The sequence below is a fragment of the Podarcis tiliguerta genome (genome assembly GCF_965153285.1).
Source record: "Podarcis tiliguerta genome assembly, chromosome: 10".
Lineage (NCBI taxonomy): Eukaryota > Metazoa > Chordata > Lepidosauria > Squamata > Lacertidae > Podarcis > Podarcis tiliguerta.
The window spans coordinates 41,004,782-41,014,803 of NC_139543.1; positions in this window are offsets into that span (position 1 = coordinate 41,004,782).

Below are 10,022 nucleotides of genomic sequence, written 5' to 3' on the forward strand. Positions count from 1 at the left end.
ATATAAGGCAGCTTCCAATCAAATAATTCATTATATGGTCATGGACACACTAAAAAGCTTCCTGTGTTCTTGCTGTACTCACCCACCCTCAAGGAACTGCTGAATTTTACAGTATACTTGTATAATATGACTGAAGTATGCAAGAAACAATCCAAGAAATCATGTTTTTCATGGTGGAAAAAAAAAGGCCGGTGGGGGGCAGGGCGAGAATGGATGCCAATAACCCCAGTACTTTAGGATGGAATATTTAGCCATGCCAGCCACTGAAATGGTCTAAACATGTATATCATGTTACCTGACCCCCCCCCCCAAAAACAGGAGTTTTTCTCCTGATTTCCACCCACCCAAACCCTTCAGAATTAGATCACATGTCAAGAGATTCTGAAATACAGTATACAAGACAGTTGATCTGGAAGTAGCCTTGCATTCCCACCTTAAATACCCTGATGTACATGGAAACCAGCTGTTTCATGTATTGTGTTTAGTGATGGGCATTTAGTCTGTGACCTTAGCCTAATTTGGATTATTATTAATTTCCATTTAAGTACAGTGGTACCTTGGTTCTCAAACGGCTTAGTTTGTAGCCTTATGAGGCTTTGCCCTCGGGTGGGAAAAATATTGCGCCTGGGAAAGGGAAGTGGGAGTCAACAGACACTCAAGGAATAGTTTCGGAGAAAAGGCTTTTATTTCTACCATCCATGAACTGGTAGAAGGAGCAAGTGTGATAAGTCACAAAAAGCATGCACGAGTTCACAATCATGTGCACAAACATATATACCCCTTTCCTGTTCCCTCCTCCTTTCTCCTCCCTCAGGAGTCCTGCCCCATGATGTGTTCCCCTGAGCATGTACAGAAAGCTGTCTTGGAACTATTGTGGACTCTTGGCAGGAAAGGGGGTGAGGGGGTTTCAGTGTGTTCCAGTTGTTTCATTCTTGTGCTTTGGCATGGTTCCCGGACAGAAAGCAAGTTGCAATGTGGTTCTTTAGCAAGGCCAGAAGGCATGAGAAAGGCCTGAGAAACAATGGACTGTTCTCTACCTTTGTTACAGCAGAGCGGAATGTTTTTGATGCTTAGCTGCTGAGAAAATGATTTTGAGAAGCTTTGAGAAGCTTTGAGCCTGCTTTGGTGGGGGGTGACTTTGGGCCTAGGTGAGGTCACCTGTCCTCACCTTCCTTCAAGTTGCCGAAAGAATCGGCTCCCAAATGCCGCAAACCCGGAAGTAAGTGTTCTGGTCTGCGAACGTTTTTCGGAAGCCAAACATCTGATGCGGCTTCCGATTGAGTGCAGGAAGCTCCTGCAGCCAATTTGAAGCCGCATCTTGGTTTTCGAACGGTTTCGGGAGTCGAACGGACTCCTGGAATGGATTAAATTCAAGACCAAAGTACCACTGTATCTGAGAAGAGGCGGAATGCTAAGCCCAGGAAAAACTACTGCCACTTTAAGGTCTTCCATTCCTTAAGGAAGGGGCGGAGTCTGGGAGAAGTAATCAGGACCTTTTATGTGTAGGGAGCATTAGGGCTAAATGTGGCCACCTGGGCCTCTATCTGGTCCCCTTATTTCCCTGTCATGCTCCCCTCTTCCCAGCCCTGCTTTGCACCATAAGCTTTTTGGCACTTAGGCCTCCCTGCCTGTGGATTTTTGCATGAGGAACTGGTATGTGCAATGAGCTTAAGCTTTTACTTCTCCCTTGTGAAAGTTGATCAGTACTTTGGGGACCTCTAGTGGTGAACGTAGAAATATGTCACTGAAGTAATACAATTTTCCTACATCTTTATTGTCTTCAGAAATCAGTGTGTGGACACTGCAATCCTATACATGTCTACTTGGCAGGAAATCCTTTGGATTTCAATGGTACTTATGCCCAAGTGGCTGGATTGCAGGTTAAATATATCCTTTATGCTAAACTATTACAGTGGTTCCGTGGGTTACATACGCTTCAGGTTACATACGCTTCAGGTTATGGACTCCGCTAACCCAGAAATATCACCTCAGGTTAAGAACTTTGCTTCAGGATGAGAACAGAAATTGTGCAGTGGCAGTAGGAGGCCCCATTAGCTAAAGTGGTGCTTCAGGTTAAGAACAGTTTCAGATTAAGAACAGACCTCCTGAACGAATTAAGTTCTTAACCCGAGGTACCACTGTATTGTCATATTCCTATTTTAGGAAATTTGTTTGGTAGAGAAAATAAATAAATAACTGGCTTCAATGTTAAGTCCTTTGCAACATGAAAGCGCGCATCCTTCTTTCCTATGTGCTTTATATCCTTTTATTCATCCGAAGTATAGACCACAAAGTATGGAGATGGAGAAATAGAGATTTGTGATTGTGAGATTGATTGCCTTTCACAATACAATATTGGAAGTTAAAATTCATCCTGGCTTAGTAATTAAACACTTCCTATTTAACTTGACTATTATAAATACAAATAGCTGTTTTGCTAGTAGGAGGAGTAATAGTTGGTAGTTAAAGCCCCCCCCCCCCCATTTGCTCAGAAACTAATTTTGGGGCAATTCGGAGAGGCCAGTCAAAAGGGCAAATAGCAGAGCAACTGGAAACAATAAAATGAATTTAATCTGCAGTCAGGAAGTGCTTTAGTTAAAGTAACAGGGTCCCTGCAAGCTGATGCTGCAATACTGGTATTTTGCAAAACTAATCCCTAGTCCGCCTGCCCTGCCATGCAAAGCCTGAGAAAAACAAGGGACAGCTAAACAGTTCAATTGCTGCAGATTAGTCTGCAACAACTTGACAATGGCATCATCTGGATGTACTTCATATATGAACAAAGGATGGCAATTCGAGAGAAAAGGGCTAGCAATCTTAGCATATCAGTTCATACCTTAATTACATCCACTCTTGACAACCACAATGTGTATTTTTAACATCCTCTTTGAAATCCTAGTTTTGTTTGTCACCCACTTCATGAAGTACGGGAGTCAGTCCAGAACCTGAAGGTTTTTCCACAGCGAAGGCCACCATCTGTAGCTCAGTATGTCAAATGAGAGAGAAGCTCCATGCAGATCATTAGTTCCTGACCCCAGTTGAAGGTGCTGCGTTTTTGGAGCTACTCCAATAATACAAATCATTGATGTTGTTTAGGCTGTGATCCTTTTATTGATTTGGCTTTTTTGTACAGTACAAGGCATTCATTTTGTGTTATTTGCAACAAAATGGAAATACACATTTATAAAGCCAAGCAGGGTCCAGTATTGTTTCAAATTGGATGGGTGACTGTGTGCCGAGATTCCTGCATTGCAGGGGGTTGGACTAGATGACCTATGATTTCATAGTTTTAAAAGTGGTTGTTTAATAATAATAATAATAATAATAATAAATTATTTATACCCTGCCCATCTGGCTGGGCTTCCCCAGCCACTTTGGGCAGCTTCCAACAAAACATTAAAATACAGTAATGCATCAAACATTAAAAGCTTCCCTAAACAGGGCTGCCTTCAGATGTCTTCTAAAAGTCTGGTAGTTGTAGTTCTCTTTGACATCTGGTGGGAGGGCGTTCCACAGGGCGGGTGCCACTAGCTGCTTTAGAAATGCCAATAAAAGTATTGATTCAATATTACATTGTGCATAAAGTGTTTGGTTTTAAATAACTATTTATGGTTGCAAGAACTGTGGTTGTTGTTGTTTACCCTTCAAAAATACAGATGCTGTGAAGTCCATTGTATGGGCCAACGTGATTGCAGCTGGAAAAACCTAATTACTGTGAAGTGTCATTCTGATGAATAGTATGTCTAATAGCAGCTCAGTTCTGCTGAGTCCAGCATTCTACAAGAACCCGTGAAACAGGACCATAATAAATTATGTGTATTTGTGTACGCGCTATGAAATTGAGCCTTTGAAGTACCTTGAAAGTATTTATTGCTGCTGTCAAAACTGAGCAACGAGCGCAGCAAGTTTTTAGAAAGCATGCTAAGCAGTTTTGGCTTCTTCATTGTCTCCTGATATTAGACCTGGGTGCAATCTTAAAGAAAGTGGGGATTTTGCATTGAATTGGGTAGGATGTAGACCTTTGTGCTTTAAGTGCACCTGATATCAGGCATGTGGGGCCAGTCTTTTGATTCTTCTCGAATTGGCCACTGCTAGCAATAGAGCCACTGCTTTTAAAATGTGCAAGAGCATTATGTGAGTTTGGCAGAGACTGGTGTGTTCATACTGCCAGGAATTATGATCGGGAGAAAAACAAGTGGTCAAGCTGGGGAGATTGCAGCCCCACTTCTGCCTGAGCAACAAGAGGTGAAGAGGGGACAAGAAAGAGGTTCTTTATTTATTATTTATATTTATTCATTAAAAAATATCAGAGCAATTTACAACCATCCAATAAAATCCATATTTAAAGGTTAAACTCTGAATTCGGTTAAAAATTAAGGAAAGGCGTCTTTTTATTTGCCTTCATAAGCCTGAGGGAATAGAATAGTTTTCAGCAGGCATTTAAAAGTTGAAACAGAAGGCACCTGTTGAATCTGTATTGGCAGAGGATTCTACATGAGTGGCCAATGATACTAAGGGGTTTGTTTTTTTGTGCCTGTCAGATGAGCACCCCATTCTCAGTGGTGGCACCCTAACTGCAGAAAAGTCACCCTGCCTTTTTGTGCCGGGCGAATGAACACCTTTTTATTCATTTAGGCTTTTGGAAAAAAATTGTGACCTTCAAATATAGGTTCTTAACTGGTTTGGTCTCTTCCCTTCTGTGGCATAACAATAGCAGTTTTCATGTCGCCTTTTATTTTTGGGGACTTGCATTAATATCAGCATATTATATTTCTTTCAGCCAAGAGAGCCTATGTTAATTGATTTGCCTATATAAATACAGTAAATAATAATAAACAGTCATGATAATAGTTGCTTAGCCTGCGGGGCCAATCTAGATCTGGCAGCAGCATTATAGGTCAAAGTGGAACTATATCTGTCTCTTGTCCTGTGATAAGCTGACAGTTGCAATACCACCTTCTGGCTCTCTGCAATGGTGTCGCTGCAGCATAGCAGACAGCAGCTTTTTCTGCTGTCAAATCGTCTTGGGAAGTTTTGCTGTGTACATATTACCATTTACTCTGGCTCCCCTGCCCTCATGGCTGGTGTTTGAAACCATGTTCACATGAGGATAGCCACAATCCATATCTATCCTGTAGTTTCTGCTGTCTGATGTGTTTCCCCTTAAACCAGTTTCCTCTTATTTGAAAACATAATCCATATTCACTTTGCACTTAAACTGAGGTGTGTACATTTGAGACAGCCTTGTGCATGTGCAGATGACAGCTTCATGAATAGGAGGGTTTTTTGGGTGGGTGGGTGGGGGCAGGTACAGGGAAGCCAAGCAGATAGATGTTGGAAGAAGACATCACTGCCTCATCTCTGGTGTTAGCAAGGTGCATCATGGGACGCGGATGGCGCTGTGGTGTAAACCACTGAGCCTCTTGGGCTTGCCGATCACAAGGTCGGTGGTTTGAATCCCCATGACAGGGTGAGTTTCTGTTGCTCTGTCTCAGCTCCTGCCAACCTAGCAGTTCGAAAACACACCAGTGCAAGTAGATAAATAGGGACCGCTGCGGCGGGAAGGTAAACAGTGTTTCCGTACGCTCTGGCTTCCATCACTGTGTCCCATTGCACCAGAAGCTGTTTAGTCATGCTGGCCACATGACCCGGAAAGCTGTCTGTGGACAAACACCGGCTCCCTCAACCTGAAACAAGATGAGTGCAGCAACTCCCAAGTCACCTTTGACTGGACTTAACGGTCATGGGGTCCTTTACCTTTTACCTACTGTACTGGCCCGAATATAAGCCACACCCAAATATAAGCCGCACCTTTAAAATTCAAGGGGGGGGGAGAGAGAATACCCGAATATAAGCAGCAGTGGCGTAGTGTGGGTTGTCAGCACCCGGGGCAAGGCAAGTAATTTGCGCCCCCCCGCTGCACTGTCCCTCCCCCAGATAGTCCCTCGCTCTCTCTCCGCACCGCACAGCATGCCTGGCACCCCCCCCCCACAGTGGGCGGCGACCCGGCGGCTCGGCTCGGATTCGCACAGCCAGCACTGCAGTGAGAGAGAGAGTAAGTGAGCCAGGTAGGGGCAGAGAGCTGCGAATGCGAGCGCCCCCCCCCCAGATGTTGCACCCGGTGCGGCCAGCCCCTCCTGCACCCCCCACGCTACGCCACTGATAAGCAACTCCCTTAAAATTCCGCAGGCACTCACACCTATTCTGTTTTACTGTATGTCTGTTTCAGCAGCGATATCATAAAAGCAAATTTTTGTAAGGTCGTGAATTTAAGCCACACTTTACCTTTTCACGGTGGGAATTTGGAAAAAAAAAGTAGGCTTATATTCAGACCAATATGGTATTAGCAAGGTGCAAATACAACTTGAAATACAGTGAGGGAAAGGACCTTGCTGAATTTCAAGCCACTAACCTTGCCAACAAAGGTCCGTATAGTTAAAGCTATGGTTTTCCCAGTAGGGATGTATGGAAGTGGGAGCTGGACCATAAAGAAGGCTAATCGCCGAAGAATTGATGCTTTTGAATTATGGTGCTGGAGGAGACTCTTGAGAGTCCCATGGACTGCAAGAAGATCAAACCTATCTATTCTGAGGGAAATCAGCCCTGAGTGCTCACTGGAAGGACAGATCGTGAAGCTGAGGCTCCAATACTTTGGCCACCTCATGAGAAGAGAAGACTCCCTGGAAAAGACCCTGATGTTGGGAAAGATGGAGGGCACAAGGAGAAGGGGACGACAGAGGACGAGATGGTTGGACAGTGTTCTTGAAGCTACCAGCATGAGTTTGACCAAACTGCAGGAGGCAGTGGAAAACAGGAGTGTCTGGAGTGCTCTGGTCCATGGGGTCACGAAGAGTCGGACACGACTTAACGACTAAACAACAACAACAACGTGTACATAGTCTGAGATGTCCACGTCCTGTTGCTAGCATTCCAGTTTGAGATTTGGACGTAGTGTATCTTGAGATTCCTTGCTTCTTGGTGGCTGTGGCAGTCGCAGAGCTCCTGTCCTCAAAAGATTTGTCAAAACCAGAGCCTTCCAGTATCTCTCATTCACTGATATTTCTATGCCACCACCTGTCATTACTTGTACTCAGGCTGTTTTGGGTGGAATGACCAATGAAGCAATACTACTAAATGTCAAAAGGAACCTTCTTTCAAATGTACATCTCACTCATTTTTACCCAAACCTATCCACGGTCTATCCAGATCAGCATTCTGTTTCTGATAGTAGCCAGGCAGATGCCTCTGGCAACGTCACAAGCAGGGCACAAAGGTATCTCTGATTATGATGGAGCCCTCTGACTATAGTCTTCCTCCTGTTGGCTTTGGTGAATATCGCTGCCAGCTCCTAAGGTGCCTGGAGTCCTCAGAAACTGGAGCCAGTTCTTTTTTGGGGGGGAGACACAGGGGTACGCATACCCCTAAACATTTTGTGAATCGTTGTACTTTTGTCCATTTACTGTATTTATTTTCCCCCATTTGAACTATAAAATGGTATTTTCTTGAGTCAATATGAGAGTACAGTGGTACCTAGGGTTAAGAACTTAATTCGTTCTGGAGGTCCGTTCTTAACCTGAAACTGTTCTTAACCTGAATCACCACTTTAGCTAATGGGGCCTCCCGCCGCTGCCACGCCGCTGGACCACAATTTCTGTTCTCATCCTGAAGCAAAGTACTTAACCTGAAGCACTATTTCTGGGTTAGCGGAGTCTGTAACCTGAAGCGTATGTAACTTGAAGTGTATGTAACCCGAGGTACCACTGTACCCTTAAACATTTTTTTAAAGAAAAGAAGCACTGCCTGGAGCCCTCTGGTGGTCTCTTGCCTTCAGAGAATCAGCTGGTGGGGAGGCTTGTACTTCTTGTTTGTTTTTACTTAGCACCTCTGGGAAGTTCAGTTTCTCACTCTCTCTTTATATACTACCCGAGCAACTGCTTCTACCTCTCCTTTCTTCTTTTCCCTCTTACTGACTCATCTCTGGAATTGGGGGCCAGACCCTTTTTATTGCCCTTCTCTTTGCTTTCTCTGTCTTCCAATAGTCTCTTTGCAGCAGACCTACTTGCCTTCATAGTTGGCCTGTAACTTGCATCAGCCCCAGGCAGCAGAGTGAATGATTGGGGATGATGAGAGTTGTAATCTAATAACATAGAAAAAGCCGCAGGTTCCGCATTCCTGGATGAAATGAAACTGCGTTCTGGATGTATAGAACTGTGCTATATTTTGTAGGGGAATGATCTGAAAATGTAAGTTATCTTACTGTGTTGAATGTATGTATCCATAAGGTCTTGAGATATTTTCTAGAACTTCCCATGTTCATAATAGAATGCAGTGGCAGATGTGTTTCATAAGGTATATGAATGTGCACCTGTAAACTATTTATTCATTAAAAGCAGTAAGAAAAAGTCAGTTGGAATGTCATATGGGGAAGGAACAGAATTAATCTTACTGACTTGCTTGAAAAAAATTCTCATAAAACCCAATTGTTTTCTCTATTCAGGTCACTTAGCAGCTGCTTCCTAGCCAATAAAAGAACAGAAGCTTTCAAATAGATGTTTTGCAAAAATAGATTTTTTTAAAAATGGAAGCAAACAATATAAATGGAGAATGCAGTGTTTTGCTAACTGTAATAGAATAACAGCTTTACTGCTTTGGAAATTTATGTACTTGGTGATGAGTGTTTATATGTGCAATGAAAGGAAAGTTTAAATGAGAACCATATAAGATCATTTTTAATTTGCTTGGTGTATGACGAAGAAAATGCACTTTTCACATTTCCATTACATTACATCACAGATATATCTACATTCCTTGGCATTACTCAACAATGGGACCAAGTCTCTAGAGGGTAATTTCAGTTGGGAGTGTGCTAGTTCTGGATTCCTTGCACTGAGCAGAGAGGGTTGGACTACAAGGTTCAACTCTGTGATTCTACTTGGATGGCTTTAAAACATGAATAGACAACTTCATGGAGGATAATGTCTGTCAATGACTACTAGCCATGATAGAAGCTATTCTTTGCCTCCACAGACATAGGCAGTATGCTTCTGAATACTACCAGTTACTGGAAACCGCAGGAGTTGAGAGTGTTCTTGTGCCCGGGTTCTGCTTGCAAGTTTCTGGTTGGCCACTGTAAGAAAGAGGATGCTGGCCTAGATTGGCCATTGGCCTGATTTAGCAGGCTCCTTTTCTGTTCTTACCATATCTCTTAACTTGACTACACAAATTCTTCCATTGAAAACCATTTTGTTTGGGATAATGTCTGATGTGAAAGCATGAATGCTGTGAAAGCTATTTCACATCTGCAAATGATTGCTTTGGGGGAACGAACGTCAAAAGGCAATGTTTCCTAAGAAATGACAGGAAAAAGACAGATATGGATTGAAGCTGACGTCGTGTGTATACCACTTCCCAAAAGAGTGGTAAGAGTGGATCAGATGCAAAGTAAACAGCAGTGTGTATGCAGCTTATGTATCTATGCAAAAATTCAGCTTGCATGGCTTATTGTTAAGCCTGTGTTCTGTATTTGTTCTTTAGGTGTAGGGGTGGGGGTGGGGTCACTTCTAGATTATCACCGTTTTCCAGGAAGGATTCAATAACATACTGGGAATTTAGGTTTGTGCAATTGAAGTGGATTAAAGCATTCTGGTGCAACAATTCCACTTTTTGCAGTTAGGAAAGTTATGGGGGAAATGTACTAGAAAGTGTGGGTAGCAATCAATTGACGGCAAAATGCATAAGTTCCCCACAGATCAGGAGGACATAATCAGAATTGAACGCTGATTGTTTTACAATCTCCAGACAAGCAAATCCATGTAAGTTTTGCACAAGCAAATCAGGATGAATGGTCAGTAAACATGTTATCTGGAGGAACCCCATATCAGTATGATCATGTTTGCTTAAAGGGAAGATATTTTGCAGTGAGGATCTTGCTTGAGGATTCTTGTTCTTTTTAAAGATATATCTGTATCTATTTATCTACCTGTCAATTGAAGCTGCTTGCTTTCCTGTCCCCTCCAATCCAG